Here is a 23,202-nt window from a genome sequence, read left to right on the forward strand (position 1 = left end):
GACATGTTTGGTATCTGAACCGTAATGAGCTACTCTGGGCAGAAGAGAAGGAGGTCAGTTGAGAGCTGGGCTCAGGAGGAAAACCATCTTGAAAGAGGTTGGAATGCAGGTGGGCTGGAAGATGTAGATAAACAAAGACTTAAGAAGAGTGTGTGTGAGCAAGGACCACAAGGTGTCTGAAGCAGCAGTGGCAGGGATATGCAGGGTCCAAGAGGAAGACCTGTGTGTCCTGGAGCATGTTACCACCACTCTGAGCCTGTTTGCTTGTGTGGTCGATGGAGACATAAAGTTAATCATAATAACTAAGAAGAGTGTCATGGATATTGAGTGAAATTGGCCTTTAGAACAAGGGCATTCAAGGAAAAGCACGGTCATCATACTTACTATTACCAATGTCACTATTATTCCTTTAAGAGAAGTATCCAGTGAGGGGAAAGAAGCAGTGGTGACAGCAATGGACAAGAATGTCACTAAACTGTGAAACACCAAGATCTGAGGAGATGGGAAAATGAAGACTAATTAAGCAATAGTAATAATAAGTTTCTAACAAGTGGTTAGTTTGAAGGCAAAAGAAGGACCTGCCTAGGAGGTGGGTTTGCGCTGTATTTATGGGGAAGAGGGGTGATCCTACCCTCTGCTGACCACTGAGGCAGCCTTTCATGAAGGAAAAATGAACTGAAATACCATCATCCACTTGGAAAGGGATTTGGGCAGGAATCCATAACTTTTCACACCACACTTGTTGAAAGTCACAGAGGTCCCTTCTCAGTTATTCTTAGGAAAAAAAAAAATACATTTTGCTAACAACACACTAATTAGGGGCTGAAAGGGGGTCGTCTGGACATCCCTTTCAGCAAGGTTATTATAGTATTACAGTCAGCTGATGTTTCTATTTCTAGAGTCTTCTTGGGGGTGTTGTTTGGGTTGGGTTGGGTTTGTGTTTTTTGAGGAGGGAAAGAGAGGAAGTGAGTTGACAGTAAAACACTCCTTCATGACAAACAGGCCACGTGGTTTTAATTAGGGAGCAGGGCAGTGTCTATTCAGCTCAGCAGTAAATCAGAGCTCTGTGGGCCTGGCGGCCTCTGACAGCTGACGCTCGGCTTCCCAGCTCCGTCTGCTAGTCCTCACATTAACAGACTCCTCTGCAGAACAGGGCTTGTCTTTCCAAACACACTCCACCCTCCTTCCACAGCAAATGCAGAAAAACGAGCTAAACCCTGGGGAGAGGCTGGGAAAGCCTTTGTATTACTTTCCAGCTTAATAATTCTCTCTACGCCCATCATTTTGATTCATCCAGCAGAAAAGTGCTCAGATCAACATCTCTTATCTCCAGGGAAAAGAGTCTCAGAAATTACAAAGTACCCCTAACCAATTTCCTGTACTTTCATAAAGAAAAAAAAAATTGTGCTGGGCAGAGGAATACAGACCAAGTTCCTGTCCAGTTACATCCCATGCAATGATCCTGACCGAGGCCATTAAGCCAGGACACATACACGCACGTGCAAAGAATCCTCCATTTTTTCCCTCTCTCATCTGAGTGCCTAAATTTTACACTTTGGTTGATTATCACTGCAGGAATAAAGAGTCTTTGTAGGAATATTTTCTAAGGGGTAATAAAACTTAACATTCCAAATTTGCTACTTATTAAAAACTATAAAAGTTTTAGTATAAGTGAAGGTCAAGTGTATTGGCTGAATTCTACAGTGGGCCCTTGGCCTTCAAAGATTCCTCAACCTTGGATTTGTCCAACCTCCGAGAGAACATATTCGGGGGAAAAAAAGCTACATAAGCACTGAAAATAAGTGGACTTTTTTCTTGTCATTATTCCCTAAACAATATAGTACGATGACTATTTACATAACATTTACATTGTATTCAGCATTATAACTAATCTAGAGATAATCTAAAGTAAATAAGAGGATGTGTGTAGGTTACATGCAAACACTAGGCCATTTTATTTAAGTGCTTGAGCATCCTCAGATTTCGTTATCTGCTGGGGTCATGGGACCAAAGCTCCACAGATACTGCAGGAGGTCTTTACTTTCTGATTGTACTTGTGGAATTCTCTGTGGACTTGAGCATCACTAATGCCTCCTTTGCAGAGAAATTCTGAAGCTGATTGCTAATATGTACACAGTTGCTAGAGAAACAGAATGTGATGAAAGGAAATGTAATTCTTTATGAATATGTTTTCTTGCATGCAATAGACTTTCCTATTGCAGGATTGGGGAGAGGCATGGGTGGATGTGAGTGGTAAGTGTGGATGACACGGTCCCTCTGCAGAATTATCACCTGAGGAACCCAATTCCTTGTTCTCACTAGAAACTCTGAGGCAGGTCCAAAGTATCTGCGTTGTCAACACATATTCCAGGTAATTTTGATGCAAGTGTTTTTTTTTTTTTTTTTTTTGGTCCAGAGCTTCAGAAATTCTTGTTGAGTTGAACCCTTTAGATGATGAAATTGAAAAACAGAATTACCTCCATCATGAGGCATTTCATGGGATTTGTTGTAGCCAAAATCTCACCGTTACAAGGTATTTGCTTGAGAGAGGCAAAAAGTCTCAAGAACCCAGAATTTGCTGCGTGTTGGATATTACATGACATTGCAGTAGGATTCAGGGAATTAACACATATTCCTCATTCCTACCAGCCTCTTAAAAAAAAAATATTCATTTTCACACTGGAGTCAGATAACCATTTGCTTTTCCTTGAGGCACAAGAAAATCCCCCAAATCTGGTCTCTTCTCTGAATAAAAGTTTGATTTTTACCCAAGTAAAAATAAATAAGTCCCAAGTTGTAAAGATTTTCTATTTGTGGTTACCCACCCACATATTTCTAAGCAAGTTATGACATTTCTGTCTTGAAGAAAAAGGCATAATAGAAAATGTTATAAATAACAATGATCTTGGGAACTTATGAAAAATAGGCATCAATAAAAAAAGCCTGTTCTTGCCCCTGCCTTTTCCAACCAATTACTAACTCCAAGCCACACCCCAAGAATTTATTGGGGACGATTCATTAAAATCACCAGGCCAATGACTTCTGAGGGAAAGAATCTGGAGTATGAAGAATAGGTTCTGAATTTTAATAAGCACCAGGACTCCTTTTAAAGGAAGGAACTGTGTTTTGTGCTACCATGTGCAAAATGGACTCCCACCTGGGTTGGGCCTCGTTTTAGCTACGTGACCACGAGCCGGTGAGCTGGCTGCCCTGGACATCAGTTTCCATGTCTTTATGCTTTAACCTAACCATGCGCATCTACAGGTGGCCTTGTTAGGAGCTAGATAAAGCTCCTGACAAACTTATTATGAGACCAAACTTGTGGAATGTCTTGCAGAGAACCTGGCTTGCAGTGCATGCTTAGTAAATTTGATATTTTTCCCATGATAGCAAGAATATTTCATTTAGAAAGAAAAGAAAGAAAGGGGTGATGAAATAATTTAATAAATCTGAAGTTTTTTGGTGCTTGCTTTTTGACGAGTTAAGAAAATGTAACATGAGAGCACAATAGTTTAGACATGGCTTTTACTCAGAGAAACTTGGATTTAAATCCTGAGTCATGCCCTTAGTAACCTTGTTACTTGGGACAAATGATTTAAAAGTTTAAAACTTGGGCTCTTCATTTGTGTAATGGTAGGAACATAGAGATACTGTGGGAATTTCCAGGAGACGGGGAATAAACTACCTAGTATTAGGTCTGCAACAAGATAGACCTTGGGTTCACGGTAGCTGTTATTCATATCATTATCTCATTATTATCATTGTTATTCATTAAAAACACGGAAGAGAGGAAGGCCTTGAATGTTTCTTTCAAAGCAAACTGATTTGGGTACAAATCTCATAAATTTGCAGAAGGTCAAATACATGATCTCGGCCTTCTGGCAGAACAACTTTATCGGTCTCAAAAGTAACCTCCAAACTCTTTTCCAGATCACTGGAGGCTGCCCACATAATATTTGGCTTCTGAGTCTGGAAGTGATTGTCATCTCTGCAGAGAGCTCCTGCCAGCTGAACCGGAGACACAGTATGCTAGTTACGAAGGGAGCAAATCCTCCTGCACTTTGAGGAAGGTGGACATGAAGGTGCCCCACGGCTCAAATCTCAGGGAGATGCCTGCACCCCTCCAAATCCACTTAATTCCGATAAAATGTGGACCTTACTTTCCCTATAAGAGATAAAAATGAGAGGAGATTCAACTCCATTATTCAGGCTAATATAAGAAAGATTTATGCATGGTATGCAAATTAGGTAACCAATATGCAAATCATAAGCCAACCCTTTCCTTCAATTATCCTTTAGAAACAATCAAGAATTGTCTCCACCATTATTTCCAAAGGGACCAGGCAGGACAGCATGTCTCTTGCCTGGCTCCATGTAACTAAGCCACCCCAGAGCAGGGACAGTGAGGGAGGAGAACACAGACTGGACGCACTATTCCAGGCACTCCCAGACAGTTTTGGGGGACTGGCGTTCTGGTCTCCAGCCTGCCCTTATTCCTATCTGTGTTGCTAAGAGTTAGTGGCAGCTCCTTTATCAAAATGACTAGCTCTCAGAGTCAACGATGGTTCTAGATTTTTTTCAAGTGATCACTAACCTACCCAGGAAACTTTCATTCATTGAACACATTTATAAAATATATGTTTATTCTGAAAGATCATTTTCTGCCCGTACATGAAGATTTTATGCTTACAAATATTTCCTTTGCCAGGCCCTCTGCACACATACATGTAAAATTTCATGGGATGCCTGTAATCCAGGCACTATCCCAGGGGAGACCTAGAGCTAGTCCTGTCTGCCCCTTGGAGCAGGCCACTGCATGTCCTATAGAATCACGAGTTGCAGAGACCTGGGGAGGAGGGGAGTTGCGAAGATCTGTGTTGACCCCAAACTCAGGTTTCTTTTCTAGACCCAAACAAAAAATGAAAAAATGCTAAGGGGGTATGATCTAGGAGCAGGAATGCACCTATGTGACACCAAATGAGGTGCAGAAGATAAACACAGTAAGACACCAAGGAAATACGAGACGTGGGGGAGGTTAAAGGATGAGAAATTTGCATCTGCTGGGAGCCATCAGAAAAGATGGCCAAGCAGGCATCCCAATGGCACTCAAAGTCATTGGATAGAGAGATGTGAGGCATTCCAGAGGGCTGGAGGAACAGGAGGTGGAAACACACCCTCAACCGTCCTAATCATCCTGGTGAGGGTTGACCAGAGCATGAGCGATGAACATTGGAAGGGCAGAACTTTCTATAATGGTAGACAGAACACATATTAGCTTTCTAAGAATTCTTCATCAAAGGAAGCAGTGAGATAAGAATCATACTTTGGGAGACTGATCTAGAGCTGCCTAGAGGATGGTTTGGGGGAAGGGAGTGGACAGAAGATGCCTGAGAGAGTCAATGAAGGCCCTAACGAGGAAGGTGCATGGGGCCCAGCCTCCACCATCTGCCTTCACCACCCTTCCTGGTACAGAGCGAATGTCCTAGAACTAGATTGGTTGTCAATGTGGAAGGGTGGATTCAGGGAGGGTAAGAATGAGGGAGGAAGCTCCAGGAGGAAGGTATTAAAGACATGGCCTATTAGGACTTTGGGAAATTTGTGTTGAAAATTCTCATCATATAAATATCAACCGATATTTTAAAAAGTGCACATAAAAACTGGTGAAATCTGAGTAAGTTATGTTGTCTAGTTAGTTATATTCTGCTAAAGTAAATCTCCAGGTTTCGATAATGCACTGTAGATAAAAGCTAGGGAAAGCTGGGTGAAGGAACGCGGGACTTCTCTGTACACTTTTGGCAACTTCTTGTGGGTCCATAATTAGTTCAAAATAAAGAGTTTTTTTTAAAAAGCCAACTCACACAGTGACAAAAAATCCCATCAATATGTACAACTATAATGTACCTATTAAAAAAATGAAAAAAATTAGGTATACCCCCCCAAAACAAAGCCAGTACACATTGTAACACACCTGTGTCCCCTTGTCCTATAGATGTGCCCTTGTCCTTACTCTCTTTCACAGTTTACCAGGCTGTCAGGTCAGGACAATCTATGGGGTCAGACTGCCTGGGTGAGGAACCCTGTTTCAGTGACACGTCCTGAGTCTCTGACAGTCCTTGAAAATCATTTATTTCCTTAATCTTCTAAAAGGCCTGCAATTTTTTTCTAGTTGTCTCAAAATTTACAAGTTTTTCATTATATAACCTTGTTTAGTCCATGGCCAAGTGCACCAAAAGAGTTTTAAAATGTTATCTTTATATTAGAATTTTCTCTTCAATTTCAGAGTTGGCATTAAAATTCATCATCTCTTCCTCTTCAGGCCCCACAAGATATAATTCCTGCTCCTCTGTTTATTTAGAATTGTTACTATGGAGTAGGTCAAGTTTGAGGCACTCATACTTGACAAGACGAATGAGACACCTTTCTAAAATTTTAAAAAATAAAAGATTATAATGATGTGAGTGAATTTCACCCTGTAGAAAAATCCATTATTCCACTATTTTGAAGTAGCTCTTAAATATACTTAGAATAAAGGATGAGTAAGAAGAGGAAAATGTGGGATTTTGGAATAATTTGACAGCAGCTGTGTTTTCCTCATGAAGTTTGGAAGAGCTATATCCTATTCAAGTGGTGCTCAGGACTGGAGTCCTAGATACTGGGTAACTTCTAAGGAAACGCCCACACTATCTGTGTTCTTCTCTACAACTGATTCATGACACCTAGACACCTAGTGAAGGCCGACATGACCTTTTCTTTCTCTTTCACCATCTTCCCCTTCCTTTATTCATCTCTTTACCTTAAAAGATGTGTCCTTCTTCTCATATTGAAAAGTTTCTATGAAAGACAACGCCAGACATTCTAGGATATTTAGGCTCTATCTTTCTGAGGTCACAGAACCTGTGGGAAAGAAAACAGGCACAATAAAGGTAAGTTTCACCTGAAACTCAAGACCCAAACGTTGAAAGCAACATCAACAAGTAGACCTCAGATTTCTTCTGAGTGTCTATACCATGGAAGGAGTTATGGTCACTATGTTTTAAGTTTTCAAAACATCTTTATTCCACTTAGTACTGGTGTAACATTACTGATTTCAGAATGCATCCATTGAAGCCCACTTATTGGACCATGAAAATCACGTAACCATTCTTCAGTATCAAAAGAGAACATTAAAAATCTTAAATATTCTTATACATTATCCTTCACACAACAAACTGAAAAGGAGAAATTAAATAAAGAAGTATGGTATACAGTTGATTGATATGCATGAAATTTTCTAGTTTATTTTTAAATCTGTATAAGTTAAACAAGTGAGCACAGTACATTTTTCTTTAAATGCTCTGTACACCATTATTCTTCCCTATTTTCTTGCATATCTGTTTAATAATTTTAATGACTTACTTTGCCACACCAAATCAATTTTTTCTGCAAAACTCAGAATACTGTAAAATCCTACTTACTATGCCTGTTTTTAAGATTCCTTGATTATATGATAAAATAATCATATTTGAATAAAATGCTTAGAACAGTGCCTAACTCAAATTGCATACTTAATAAATTAAGATATCATTACTATCAGTCAGATATATTTATTACCTCCCCTGAATGCATTTTAGAAGTGTGAGCCCTTTCATGCTTTAGTTGACTTTTAATTTTTTGGTGTTATTTCGTATTTCTTCTTTTGCATCATTTCAAAATCCACAAGGAAACTGCAGAGACAGAAAATAGAGAAAATAGCAGAGCAATTCAAAGCCGACTTTGAGAAAACAGCATTTTGAAGATTTTCCAAACCTCATTGTCTACTGCCTCTAAATAATGGTCTGAAAGAGGTAATGGACCTCTATTTATTGGTCTAAATTCTGTATAGAATATATAGTACTCTAGCTTAGAACAAATTAGCTTAACTAAACAAATGAAAAACCGAGTGATTCTATATGAAAACCAGACCTTCCCTTTGGTTTGTGCTGGTCAGGCCTTGCCGTCTAGAGATCATGTTTACTGTGGGTTCGAAGGACTCGCTTTTCCCTAGGCCGTCTTAGAGGAGAGGGCAGTTGTTAGAAGGGCGAGGTCATTTCTGAAGTCAACGTGAAGAGAGGCAAGCGTCTCACAGAGAAACAAGGAAGGCCAGCCCAGGGCAGCTGCCGAGAGGGGATCTATTGAATCCCACCATGCTTGTACCCCACGTGCGCACAGCTCCCAAGAGAAGCACATTAGAGTGGCATCGGAACATGGTCGAAGGCTGTGAGCTGGGTACCCCAGAAACTGTGCCCATCTTTGGAGCTGAGAGTATGGATATCTGAATTAGTCTCTTTGGGCTGCCATAACAGGCTGACAGGTTGAAATAGCAGATACTCAGGCTGACAGGTTGAAATAGCAGATACTCAGTTTCTACAGCTCCGGGGTCCAGAATGGGGTGCCAGCAGTTTAGTTTCTGCTGAAGTCTCTCTTCTTGGCCACCTTCTCTCTAGGTCTTCATATGGCCTTTCCTCTGTGCATTTGCTTAAAGGGAGAATGAGAGAGTGTGAACTCTCTAATGTTTCTTCTTATAAGAACACTAATCCTGTTGAATCGGGGCCCCACCCTGCTAGATATGAATGTGTTCCCTAAAATTCATGAGATGGAAACTTAATCTTCACTGCAACTGTGTTGGAAGGGGAGGACTAAAGGGGGGTATTTAAGGCTCCACCCTCATTAAGGGGTTGGTGCTGCTATAAAAGGACTTAGAGGAGTGAGTTCACTTTCTTTCATTCTTCTCCTTGTGAGGGCACACAGGGGATTCCCTCCTCTTTGCCCTTTGATCCTCTCCAAGTGAGGAAGCAGCAAGAACACCCTCACTAGATGCCAGTACATTGATTTTTGACTTCCCAGTCTCTAGAACTATGTGAAATGAATTTCTGTTCATTATAAACTACTCTATCTGTGATGTTCTGTCATAGCAGCACAAAACAGACTAAGCCACTCCCTTATGACTTCATTTAACCCTAGTTACTTCATTGGAACCCCATCTTCAAATACAGCTGTACTAAGGAATTGGACTTCAACAGTCTATAACAATATCCTAAGAGAAAGTGGGCAGTAGGTCACCTGAAGCAACCACCTGGATATAATGACACCTTCATGATCACATGAAGCAATTCCCTCTCTGCAGCTACCTAGGACTTTATCTAGGATCTTAGTTCTGTAATGAGAGGCATGGGTGGGTAGCATCTAAGAATTACCTTTTAAAATGCATGCTGTGTTTAACCTTTTTCTGTGAGCTCCTGGTTTTATTTCCTTTCTTCTCTCTCTTGGTAAATGTAAAGGCTACTCTGAGTTCTCCTATCCACCTTCAGATAAACCAAGGAAAGGGGCCATGCTCTCACTTGGGCTGGAGATTAGAGCAATGGCATACCCGCTATCCAGAGCTACCACCTAGAGACAGCTCCACTGTAGGGTGAAAGGAGAGTCCAAGTCAGGCCCCCAGGAAGCCCCAGCCCCACCTGGAGTATCTCTTCTAGGTTAAATCCTGAAAATTCAGAGGTTATTAATTTAATAAGTTAGGAAGTATTCACCTACATACTCTGTCACTTTCTTTTCTACTATGATTTCTATATTTTTTCTCTTTGTACCATTTTGCTAGAATATCCTGAGCATGTTCCCTGAATGTTTGTTGTTATGGGTTGAATTGTCTCCCCCAAAAAATATGTATTGCAGTTCTAATGCATAGTACCTTGGGATGTGAGGTCCTTTAAGTGGGCCCGGTGCAATATGACTGGTATCCTTATGAAAAGGGGACATTTGGATACAGAGAGAAATATAGGAATGGAACAGATAAGAAGATATCATGTGGAGACTGAAGCTAGGCTACCAAAAAGCAAGGAAATTCCATAAGCTAGAAGAGAAACCTGCAACAGACCCTCCCTTAGTACATCAGAGGGAACATGGTCTTGCTGACACCTTCGTCTCAGACTTCCAGCCTCCAGAACTCTGAGCCAATGAAGTGTGTCTAAGACACCCAGTCTGTGGACCTTTGTTATAGCTGCCCCAAGATACATGAGTTAAATAGGTTGAGTCAGGTTCTTGTTGACATTGGACTACACTGAGATCATTTTATTCATTCTAGAATCAACGATACAGTTGATTGGGTAAAGGAATTTTAAGTCTCAAAAGAGGGAACACTGGGGGATTTTAGAACATCAGTCACAGCCCCCTTCTCCCTCCCTGGAGAAGTCTGTATTATTACCTTTAAATAAAACCTGCTTAATCTGCTTTCCTTGGCATGCTTCTCTAGTGTTCAAACTTCAACCTCAGAGGGAGCAGAACTCGTCACCGGTAAATGGCGGTCTCAGATTTGGAGGTCCCACCAAGATTTACGCCGAGAAGCACCCACCCCCAGATGACTTTACAACTTGCTCTTCCCCAACCAGACTTCTACCTTGGACCCCTCGACTGACCCAATTTTTAAAAGGGAACTCCAAACTGCTTGCCCCTCGCTGCCCCCTTCCAGCTTCGAAGAAGCCAGAATGGTTGGCGCCCCCTTTTCCTTACAGCAGTAAGGAGTTCCTAAAGCAAAAGGGGAGAATGAAGCCAGAATTAAGGACAGGCAGTTAGTGTAGAAATAGGAGATCGGGTCAAATCAAGGAAATGAAGCCATGAAAGCCACCTGCCTCTGGAAGTTGGAGACTGCCCCTGGCAGAATGCAATGTCAAGGATCTCCAGAGCCCATTGATTACCAAATTTACCTGCCTTTATCAAGGACAGCAAGCAAGGAACTGCTAATTAATGCCCCCTGGGCCCTTGCCTGGCTGAATCACTTTGGCCCTCACCCTACCCCATCCACGTCTCACTTTTTACATCTCATCTGCAAAACCAGGCCTAATCACATAGGCAGGAAGGAGAGATAAGGGGGGAGAGAACTGGAGAACAAAAGAGACCTTAACCTATAAAAGATGTAGGGTGCACTCACTTCTGAGGATTTTTGAACATCAGCCATGGCCCGCTTCTCCCTCCTGGGAGAAGTCTGTATTATCACCTTTAAATAAAACCTGCTTGATACACACACAGACACACACAAAAAGAGGGAAGACTGAATAGGACCAAACAGATATTTTGGAGATTTTCCTGAGAAATATTGATAGAGTGGTATAAGGGATGGCAAAAGACAAAATTGTAGAGATGATGTAATTATAGAAATGGAGAACAGGTTAGTGGTTGCCAGGGTTTAGAGAAAGGGGCAAGGGTGTGACTGTAAAGAAATAGGACTAGGAGTCCTTCTGCCTCTTGGCTGCTGGAAAATCTACACATGGGATAAAACCATAAAACTATGTGCACGTACATACACACAAATTAGTGCATTTGAAATCTAGTGAAATCCAAATAGCCCCATAGTCTAAGTCATTGTGTTATTCTAATGTCAATTTCCTAGGTTTGCTGATGTGCTATAGTTACGTAAGGTGTTAGTTACTATTGGGGGAATCTGGGTGATGAGCAGCTTGAATATTGAATATTTTTGCAATTTTTTGTGAGTCTATAATTCTCTCGAAATGTAAAATGTCTTACCAAAAAAAGAGGTTGGCCGAAATCCAGAAGAGAGGTCTCAGTTCTTTAATTTCTACTACCCACATGGCTTCAGCCTTTGAACTTGATACCCCCATTTAATCACCTGTTAAATTAATATCATAGTTAAGAGTGTGAATATTTTAATAATCATAGGCAGTTTTAAAAATAGATTTCAAGGGTACAGAGAGTAAAATATTAAGCATGTTCAGTGAAACTTGTTAGGATTTCAGTTCTTAATCTCATATTGAATAGACTTCCTCCTATGATTTTTGATCTCATTCAAATCCTGGTAAATAGATGAAATAATATAAAACCTTGGCCTTCTTGGAAGCATGACAGACTCTCTCCAAAGCCACATCCCTGGAGCAGCAGTGGTCATCTGGCAAGTGCTGCAATTATCAAGCTCAGATTATCCGTAATTCCACATCAGCATATCAGCATTCTTTTCACTTTAACAAGAAAGGGTTTGTGAAATGTAATGAATGGTTCTAAGAAGTGGTTCCAGATTGATCATTAGTATCTTTTAAGTTTCACCCTGGTGTTCTCTTAGAGATGTAATCAGGTCTGATGCTCTTCAGCAGAGTGTTCAGGAAATATTCATATATTCTGTTTCCAAGATTTATTTTTAAGATTATGGTACTTGAAATACAGTGGTAACTGAATAAACAAGTACAGAACAGGATTATGGATGGTTCAATTTCTGTACAGAATGTATAGTGGGAACATGTACATTACATTTATTTTAATATTTATATCTGAAAGAATACTCACCACATTGTTAACAACAGTTATCTCTGAAAGATTTTTGAGATGGCAGGGAATTCATTCTCTAAGGAATAGGTTCCCATAATATTTAATCTGTAAATCCTAAAATGATATTTGATGCTTTCCCAATCATACTCAACAAAAATAGACATAGATAGATAGATCCCATTTCTACATTGCTACACACAGAGACACACCACACAGGGTACATACTCCCAGGTCACTAATCCTGAAAATACTGATGCAGAGGAAGTGTCTGATTACAGAGTGGAATCCCAGGTTTTGCCCCTTTCGTCTATTACATTATAATCCAACCTAATGCAGCCATATGTCTCAATTCCCATGGTCCATTATATTCTTTGCTAACCGTTTGGCCCTTTCTTTGTAATATTGACCTCCATCTAACCTTTAATATGGAGAAATTGGTGCTTATGCACAGTCTTTTATGTTTGAAACTTAGCTTGCTTGACTCCTATGGCACAGAGACTTCTGCAGGAATTCCTCTTTCTGACACCAGCCCATCCCTGGGCCCATCTGTTCCACGGGTGAGGGCTGGGACAAAGAATGCCTGGCTATGCACTATAAGGAAATTGTGAGGGAGGAAGAGGAATCTAACTGCCAGCAGCCTGACAGACCTGCAGCAGGGACTGGAAGTGGCTACTCCAGGACAGAGCATAACCAGAGCACAGCCACATCACTCATGTGATGGAAATGAAGGGCACAGAGAGGAAAGAGTGGGAGGTTGCAGTCTGATGTGGCTTCCAGACACCTGGTTCAATACACATGTTTAAGTCCAAGAAGCAAAGGGAGACCTAGAGACCCCCATGAGTAAGGGTAAGAAGGGGACATCATGCACAATGGGTCACCAAATAGGGAAGTATAGGAAAGAAGTGGGTGCTATACCTGCTGCAGATAAAGCAAGGTGCAGGGGAGGGGGTGCCCCAAAGTGACAGGGGAGTCTTCAAAGACTGTGTCATGCTGAGAAGCTAACCCCATGGGTGCCACTGACCCAGGACAGAAGATAACTTTGTTGACAGCCTGGGTTCCTTTCTTCTGAAACCGTCTTCAACATATGTTCACAGCTGAGCCAAAGACAAGACACAATCGTAGCAAAAATCAAGAACCCTCACCTCTCTTCTAGAAGACAAAGGTCAGTCCCTAAATTACCAGTAATATTGTGGAGTGGGACCACAGCTCTGAAAGATGCATGAGTCATAAACTTGAACTCTGATGAGAACTACTACCCTTTCCCCTGGAAGCTGTGTCTCTACACTCACACAGAAGTTTGCATCGTCTCAGGGACTTCAAGAATTCACTTCAAGAACTTAGCTACATTTCCTGGAAGAAGGTTAAAATCCAGTGAAAAAACAGGAAGTTCTTAGTGTATAATTTAGAATACTTAAGAATAAAGTAGAGAAAATGAAAATAAGAAAAATTAATAAAAAAATGAAAGTCCAAATTAATAGGCTTAGTAAAGTAGCAAATCTCCTTGGACCAGACTTTAAATAGAAAACTCGCTCAGTAGAGCTGAATGGTTCTCAAAGGAACAATGAAAAGACTGACCCCGAGAGTTGGGAGAGGAACATGAGAAAGCAGAGAAGGAGTGGGGTAAAGCTGAGTTAATTATGCAAACACCCAAAGCCCAAATTAAAATTACAGGAAAAAAATGCGGTCAGCTTTCCCAGGAGTGCACAGGGAGATAACAGGTAATTGCATTAAAAATGAGAAAAATCAAAGCCGGAAATGAGATACAAATTGTAAACCGCAAATAAAGATATGTACAAAGTCCTTTAAATATATAGGGAAGGAAGAGAGTTACAGGGATGTCGGCCTTTCTGATTACTTTTTAGTGAGTGATAAGAAAAATCTCTTTAACAACTTATAACCATACTGAGATCTAGCTGCAAAGTTCCTAGTAGCTGATAATAAAAATAATGGTAGAAATCATCACCATCACCACCACCATTGTCATATTACTATTATACCATAGGCATGGAACATGGGTTGGAGGCATGAACCTTGGTGTTCATTCATTCATTCATTCTTCTCCTCAACACCAATTTTCAGAGCACGTTAGTGGGCATCTTAAATTAGTAAACCTCACTAAAGCATTGGATAAATATGTTTTAATATTCTTATCATAATCAATGTTTCTGCTTACCCAACATTCCCTTCTGATAAGAGAATTTCTAATACTTCTATTTAAGTATTAGATAAGTTTGGAACAACTGGAGCCTTCTTGGCTCTACAAGGCAGAAGAGGTCTATGAGTAAAATAAACAAAAGGAAATATCCTCCTAATGACAAAACCTGAGCCCAGGGACACGGCTTTGGGGAAATCACTCACTTGTATCTCTCGACTTTCTGGTTACGTGAACCGCTGGTGTGTTTTTCCTGTCACTTGCAAACCAGAGTCCTAGCTACAAGAAGGGCTTGCCATAAGCAAGTACCTGCTTAGAGTCTAGGAAGATGGTAGACCTGACTTTGTGGAGCCCAGAGCCTGCCAGGAATAAACAACTAATCACAAATGTAGAGACTCATAAGGGAAGAGCACAAGTTGCTAATGCCAAGGTTTAACAACAGGTGCATCACACCAGGTGTAAGAGATCCAAGAAGACTCCCCAAGGAGGTGGCACTCATTCTTACTCTTGAAGAATAAGCAAGAGTTCAGCTGGTTTAAATAGAAGACATTGAAAAAAGAAAATCCTTGAACACATACAAAACTCTTGAAGAAAATTTTTATTCCCTATGTTATAGAAAAGGCAACTTTTAGGTCATGAGTAGAATAAGCAATACTGAAAATGCAAAGTCAAGATTATACATTACATAGAAATCAAGGCACCTATATATTAAACAAATATATGACATTAATTTCTATAAATAGTGAGAAATCATATACAAGGAGATAGCTACAGAAATGTAGAAATCATCCTGAATGTATGCCAAAAATTGTCCTGGTGGTGACTGCTGTTAACAGCGTAGGACAATTCAGATGGTAAGAGGGTATTCTGCTAAAGGATTGAAGCATTAGAAATTCTAAGGGCTGAATAATACTTTGGTGGTCTTAGTGAAGACCCATAAGCTTATAGGACATCAATATTTTAAATCTGAAAGATGACAGAGTTGAAACTAAAAGAGTTCTAAGAGCCCTCGTTCTAATTAAATTCTGTGATGTGTCTCCAGTTTAGTTTGTCGAAGCTTAATTTTGACATATTGAAGTATCATTTAGGCACTTATCAACAGTTCATTTTCTCAAGTTCAAATTTCACTAAAGCCTGTACATTAATTATTCTCCACTTGTAAAATTGTAATCTATCTAGAGAACTTGGTTTTTAAATAAAGACAGAAGCCAAAACCATATTTCTCAAAATATAGAATGGTGGCACAGTATTATACTTTTAAAAACCAAATTGCACCCCAAAGCTATTGACAGAAATGTCCCTGGATTGAGAAATGATGTGAAATTAAATGAAATGCATGAAGGGTGATTATAAAATGATGGGCAGTTTCGAAGCACATGTGACAAATGGGCATGGTCTCTCCCAAAATGGCCCTGGAAGATGGCACCCTCTTCTCAAACACAAGTTATCTTTGAAAACTGGTGTTTTTAGCTGCTGTTAGATATATTGCTCATTCTTTTGACTACCTGTAATAGTAATAAACTTTGTCCTTTGAGTGTTTAAAGCAATTAATCACTTAGCTCCCAGTCGTGGACAAAGGCGATAATCAAGGCATAGATCTCTACTTTGATCTGAAAGGTGAGGCACTGGGCTTTATTCTCCTGTGTGCAAACTGACCAGTACAGTTCCAAATAAAAGCTAAGAAAAGATACGAGTTTTGAACAGTGACATGAGTAAGTGTCACCTGCTAGGATGACCCTCGAGTACACATTCTACAGTAGCTCGTGCATAGACGATTCTTAATCATTTGATATGCTCAATTGATCATATAGGGATTTTCTCCAAAAGTCTTTTCTTGGGAGCTAACCACTAAGGTGTTGTAGAAAAAGGGCAGGCCTCTGGGAAGTGAGTAGGCCTCAAAGGCCCTGCCCTTATGGGTGGAATTAGTGCCCTTATGTAAGGGCGGGAGTAGGGAGTTTCCCCTTCGTTCTGCCCCTTCTTTCATGTGAGGACATTGTAGCAAGATGCTGTCCTGGAAGCAGAGACTAAGTGCTCACCAGATGCCAAGTGTCCTGGTGCCTCGATCTTGGATGTTCTACTTCTAGAATTATAAGAAATAAATTTCTGTTGTTCACAAGTTGTCCAGTCTCTGGTATTTTGTCATAGCAACACAAATGGACTAAGACATTCTCCAGTAATCCTCTATGAATTCATCGTTCCAAAATATTTGGGAGCTTCTATGATAAACCATGTCCTATACACAAAAGGCATTCAAAGAATAAAATAACCTCCAATAATAGAGCAAGGCAAAAGCATATAAGAACTGGAGCCATATCTCAAGTTTAGATTCCCATTGGGGGGTCCCCAAAAGAGACCATCTGGCATCAGAGAGTGACCACAGGGTAAAAAGTCAATATTATAGTAATGGGGTTTCCAGGAAATAAATTTAATCTCTGGACATTTTGAAAAATTAATGGGATGTAACTAAATATATTCATCCCATGCTTAAGAGGTAAGAAGTTTCATAAACTATACTTGGAATAACATCCAGAATCTATAACTTCATTTTACTACTGAACCCCAAATCAAAGTTCCATAAGAATCTAAGAAACCTATACTTCTGTCTTTCTATTCATTTACTGCTACTAATTCTAACTCCTTACAATTAAATTAATAATATTCAAATCCCACATTGGCTCACAATCTATTTTCACCCTTTGGGGGGAAAACACTTTGTCAATTTAAGTCATTGTAAAAATGTAAGAAATTCACTAGTTGTCAATTTTTTTAAATATAGTAAAAATAATCCATTTAGTATCCTAGCTTTCCCAACTTAGTAAATACTCAAAAGGGCAATGTGAACAAAAACATTTTATGAATGACTTCATATGTTTGAAATGCTTGAAGAAAAACAACTGATGATGTACATTACAATTATTTCTTTCTCAAGTCTATGTGTACACTGAGGTAAATTATAAAAATATATTTTAAAATGATGGAAGACAAAAGTGAACAATTAAGAGGATCACATTTTACCATTAGTAGAAGTCATCCAATAATATTGTATGCATTTACTCTGGCAAATATCTTTAATTTCCATTTAGGAGATTTAAATGTCCTCAAATAGAATTCAACTCAGGTCAGAAGTCATCTAAAAATGTCTCTTTAAATTTAACTTTAGTTACTAATGTTGAAGCCAACATTAATCTTAAAGCAACTGTAGTAAGTACCAATAAATTAAAATTTTTTTTTCCTAAGACAAATAAAAGTGCACTTTGATCCATCCATTTTATAAAATGACCTAACTCAAAATTGTGACCACATCAGCAAATCCACCCACCCAATTCTCTGCTAAAAGACTAGGGGTATGCCATTTCAGGGTGTAACATCTATATAAAAGAGCTTATATTGCTCTGCCCAGATGGAATTGATTTGAGCCAGAAAAGATTTTACGAGACCACAATTTTCATATTTTCTGGGTCAGCACAATCCCATAGAGCATTTGTGGTCCCAGAACATGAAGTGAGATCTCCAAAGAACCCAAATATGGTCATTAGGAAATGGTTCTCTTTCAGTTGAGATTTCTCTCATCCTACCTCCTCCCCACCCCCAAATTCATGTAGAAAAAAAAAAAAATCATTTTTCTAGAAGAAAACCCAAAGTTGAATCTGGTATCTCCTTTTGTTACTTGATAGTTTTCTTTGGTTAAACAAAAGGCGTTTTCACAGATCACAGATCTATTGACAAGTTAGTTGAGCCTACTCTAAGGTCCTGCAGACAATGGGTCTTGTCTTTGCTGGACTTCAGGTCATGAAGGGAAGATAAAAAACACAGGAAAGAATAACAACACCTGTACCATTACATAGTTATGGCCTGCCATTAAGTCAGGAGATGAACTCATCAAAGTTCTCTACAGATGAGTTGGATTTTGTCAAGAGGGGAGAGAAGAATCCAGAACTGGGAGCCACAGGAGAACAAATTCAGAGACAGAAAAGACAATGTTGTAGAGATGAACATGACTGAAAGTTTCAAGCTTTATGCCAACTTACACCAAGAGGCATTCTCTCATATAATGAATATTTTCTCTGTGTGGTCAGAGAAAGAATGCAGGTTCCTACTCCTGTTTTGTTGGAGATTCTGTCAGTAGGTTTATGGAGACACATAGGAAGCTGTATGGTAAAACACAACACATGTGAGTATTTTGAATGCTATGTAAAAAAAGAACCTCCAAGTAGTTTTTCCATGTGTGGTTCTGCTTAATAACTAGAATAATAACATAAAGGCCATGTGTACTTAAAAGTCAAGTTCTAGGGAAAAAAAGTGATGAATTGAGAATTAACTTTGGTAATATTCCAACATGGGCAATGACATAATTTCAATTAGAAATATTACTTGAGTGACAGCCAGAGACTCAGTTGTGTTCCCAGCCCTGTGCTTCTGAGCACAAACACCTAGTGCCCCTATTTTCTTGCATCATCTTTAAAAAAGAGGTATGATCTGGTAGTTCTCTGAAAAGCTTCTAGGATTTTATGTATTTTTTTGATTATCATGAACCTTCTCTTAGAAATATCCAGTTCCATGAACTTCATGTATTTCACTAACAAATGTGTGTGCATAAAGATCACTTCATTCGGGCTGGGATTGTGGCTCAGTGGTAGAGCGTTTGCCTAGCATGTGTGAGGCACTGGGTTCGAGTCTCAGCACTACACGTGAATAAATGAATAAAATAAAGGTCTATCAACCTTAAAAGAAAATAAAGAATGGGTATTTAAAAAAAAATCACTTAATTCAATGAAATGTATGTAATCATGCTTTCAGTGTAATTCAACTTATCCATATCAACTAAGATGCTAAAGTTCGGGAATATTCATGCTACCAACACCCAACTATATCTTACACCCTCAAAGGCAAAGATAACTAATTGCTAACTGTCAAATCAAGGTTTTTACATTTTATCAGTAATGAGTCCCAGGAAAGAAGGCCCTCCCTGGGGGAATAGGAGAGGAAGTTTTCGAGAGAGGAGACTTTGGGCAAGGGCAGATTTTTAAGGCAGAGGACCTGGAACACTAGAAGAGAGTGTTGCTGGAAACTTTTCTTATTTGGCAGTGTTGCCCAGAACCCTGAGAGCAGAAGCTGTGCCTCAGGAATCTCCTCTGGGCAGCCAGCCTGGGTTGCCAGGGGCCACGCTGGGATGTTAGGCCCTGTCTTGCCTATAATCCTCAACCTTCCTTTTGAAATGAGTCTCCCTAGCCCTTCTTCACCCAGCCTAGTTTTCTTTAATCTGGCATTTATTCCCTCCCTCCCCTACTCTATCCAAGAGAAGAAAATGGAGTAAAGGGAGGAAAACACTAAAGAGAAAACAAAAATAGAAGTGTGCCAGATTTTATCAGTGGGGAGGAAAGGTTTAATTCACCCTTGTGTTAGTCAGCTGTCCACTACTGTAACACACTGCAGATGATCAACTTATAAGGAAGAAAAGGTTTCTTGGCTCAGAGTTTGGGAGGTTTCAGTCCAGTCAGCCAAGTTGCTTCAGGGCCTGTGGGGAGGCAGGTCCTCCCAGTGGAAGTGCACGGTGCAAGAAGCTGCTCACCTCCGCCAGCTGGGAAGCAGTGAGCAAGAGGACAGAGTCCCACAATTCTCCTCAAGGGCATACCTCCAATGCCCTCGCTCCTTCCATTAGGCCTGTGTGGTTTGGATACGTGGTGTTCCCCAAAAAGCTCATGTGCGAAACAATGAAAGAACTTCCAGAGGTGAAATGATAAGATTACGAGAATTATAACCCAATCAATGGATTAATCCCCTGATATGGATTAACTGGGTGGTAATTGTAGGCAGGATATGGCTGCAGGAGGCAGGACACTAGGCGTGTGCCCTTGCGGTTTTATTCCATCCTTGGTGAGCGGAGGTCTCTCTGCTTCCTGTCTGTCCATGTCCTGAGCTGCTTTCTTCCACCTTGATATTCTGCCTCACCTCAGCCCCAGAGCTATGTTGGCTGATAGTGGACTGAACCTCTGAAACTGTGAACCAAAATAAACTTTTCCTCCTCTGTGTTGTTCTTATCAAGTCTTTTGGGCACAGATACAAAAAGGGTAGTTAAAAATAAGGTCCCACCTCCTGAAGATTCCACCACCTCCTAATAAGCATGGGGACAAAGCCTCCAAAACAAGAGCCTTTGGGAGACATTTAAGATGCAAACTGGAGCCGCCTGCTCTCCTTTCCTTGGCAGAGTTGCCTCTTCCTTTACTGTTTACTTAAAACTTTGGCCTTCCTTTTCCAGGGGCAACATTTCTCTTGAATCCATTCCCTCCCTTCAGTAGTTCTCAAACCTGCCTGAGTAGCCTCGTGAGCTTTCTAGAGACACTGGTGTTGAGTCCAGCAAGTCTGTGGTAGGAGAAGATGGAGAACTTTGTATTTTTAAAAAGTATCCTAGAGTCTAACTTTGTCTGGGGCTGAGAATTGCTGCCTTGGCGTGTCAAGCATCTCCTGAATATTTTATTATAGTCAGAATAGAGGAAAGGCTGGAGGAACAAAGAAGTAAAAGCAAAGAGCAGAAAGGGCATGGAAGGAATTTAATAAGCAAGAAGGAGAAAAGGTTGGAAGGTTTCATTTAGACTCCAAGAAAGATTGCAGAATCTGAGAGTCTTCAGAGTGAGTGAGGCACAGGGTGGTACCTTGTTTATGTCATGCAAGCATATCCAGGACTGGTAAGTGGCCATTTTGAATTCTCGTCCACTGCTTTTGAACCTAGAGGGTTTGAAGGGAAGAACATGCCCCAATCTCTAGACTCCAGGAAGGGAGCAGATGGTTCTACCTTGGGAGCTTGTGATCTGGAAACCCAGAGTGTCCCCTGTTGTGCCTTTGGTGCTGGCGTCACAGCCCAAACACCTGTGGAGTACGGGGGCAGGAGGATGTGCTGACTTTCCATTGGCATGAACAGACAGTCACAGTAGCTGTGTCCCTCATGTGAAAAGTCACATGGCTCCAGGCTCAGTGTCTTCTGCCTCAACTAGAAGAGTCCCCCAGGAGATCCCTAGTGCCCTAAGTGTCCTGGTGGGACCTCAAAGGATAGAATCAGGAATGTGAAGGAAACAGATAAGGTTTGAACAAATTAAATTCACTGAATATTGAAATATATGCTAGCCATCATGCCTTGACATAATTCTGCATTATAAAGGTAAAATATGTTAAAAGTTTAAGTTTGAAGGCCTTCATCCTTAAACATTATTTAAAATCTATAAACATGAAAATCCAGATGATTTTGATTTAAAAGACACAAACATCTTGACTTGCCGTTGGCAGACAGGCTATGTTGATGTGGTTTCCATTTAACCCACCCACATGGTCTTCTCCTGTCCTCTTGTGGCCACGGGTGGACATTTGAGAGCCAGTCACCTGGCGTGGAACTTCATGGCACAAATCAGACCAAGTGGAGATGCCAGCTGTGTTCCCAACTCATCTGGATAATTTCCAACCTAGACAATACTCTGACCTAAAGACCTCAGTTATTTGATGAACTTGTAATTAGTTCATTCTTCTCTGCAAAGACGCGAAACCTCTGAGAATGACCTTTATCATCTAAAAAAAAGAGAGAAAGAAAATTTGAGGGGATGGCACCCCCTGCTGGTGAATTTTATCATGAGACTTTAATCAACGTCAGAGCCCACAGACGGTAGGAATGGTACAGGAGACATCCAGCAAGACTGCTCTTCCTCCCAGCTATTTTCCTGACTCTTCCAGCATTTCACCTTGTCCTCCATTATGCTTTAGCCTGGGAGATTGTTCATCTTTAGACTTTCGCCACCTCCTTTCTTTGCTCTAACCTGAGCACTATTAAGAATAAAACTAAGTGAACTGATGCCTTTGGATACCTGGGTCCTGCTGCGAATATCCTTCCGTTCTTCAAAAGCAAGACCAATGCCATCGTTTTGTTTTGTTTTGTTTTTCCACATAAGGGAATTTATTAAGCAAACAGTGTCTCCCTGCAGGGTAAGAGAGAAAATGAAAGGAAAAGAGAAATGAAAAGAAAGGGCGGGCGCTAGAGAGAGTGGAAAGCCAGGAGGATAGAGAAAAGTGCGTAGGACAGACAGAAGGATGGGAAAAGATGGCGGGGAAGCTACAGTAAACAGTTGAATCCCACCGGGCTAACAGGGGACCAATATCGGAGAAGGATACTTGCAAGCTGATTGATGAACCAATAGCTAGCCAGGATGTTCACAGATTGACAAGTGGTTCGGAGGCTGGGAAAATTACTGCACCTGATGGGCAGGGGAGCAGCTTTATACATTACATTCCCCCATTTCTGTTTTTATAAGAAAATCTTGGCTCTCCAGTTCTTTCTGAAGCCTTCTCTCTCCTTCCTGCCTAAGTGACTGGGGCTGGTTTTGCAATGCCATCGTTCTTTATCCTTCTTTAACAGACTGTCTTCTTTTCACAAAGTCACTTTGCAGAGAACTCTCTTACTTTGAAGAAAAGAAACTTCTCTACCATGGAAATTTTCTGTCTAGATATTAGAAAACCAAAGAGTATCGAACTATAAAGATGCTACTGTGTGGTACTTGAAATGTTCCAATACCATATCATGTCTTAATAGCCCAAACCATACAGAAAATCCACTCTAGCGTGGTTCATTGGAAGTAGCAAGCTTCCTCCTCAGGGTCCTCTGCTCTTTGGTTAAGCCTTCTTCTTTAGGATTAGTGTTTTGTGGTTCTCTGGAGCCACTGAGGATCCCAGTGATCTGTCCCCCTTTCCTGTCCTTTGTGACTCTCCTTATGCAGTTCCTATAGTTT

Source organism: Sciurus carolinensis, chromosome 3 (genome assembly GCF_902686445.1).
Source record: "Sciurus carolinensis chromosome 3, mSciCar1.2, whole genome shotgun sequence".
NCBI classification, from domain to species: Eukaryota; Metazoa; Chordata; class Mammalia; order Rodentia; family Sciuridae; genus Sciurus; species Sciurus carolinensis.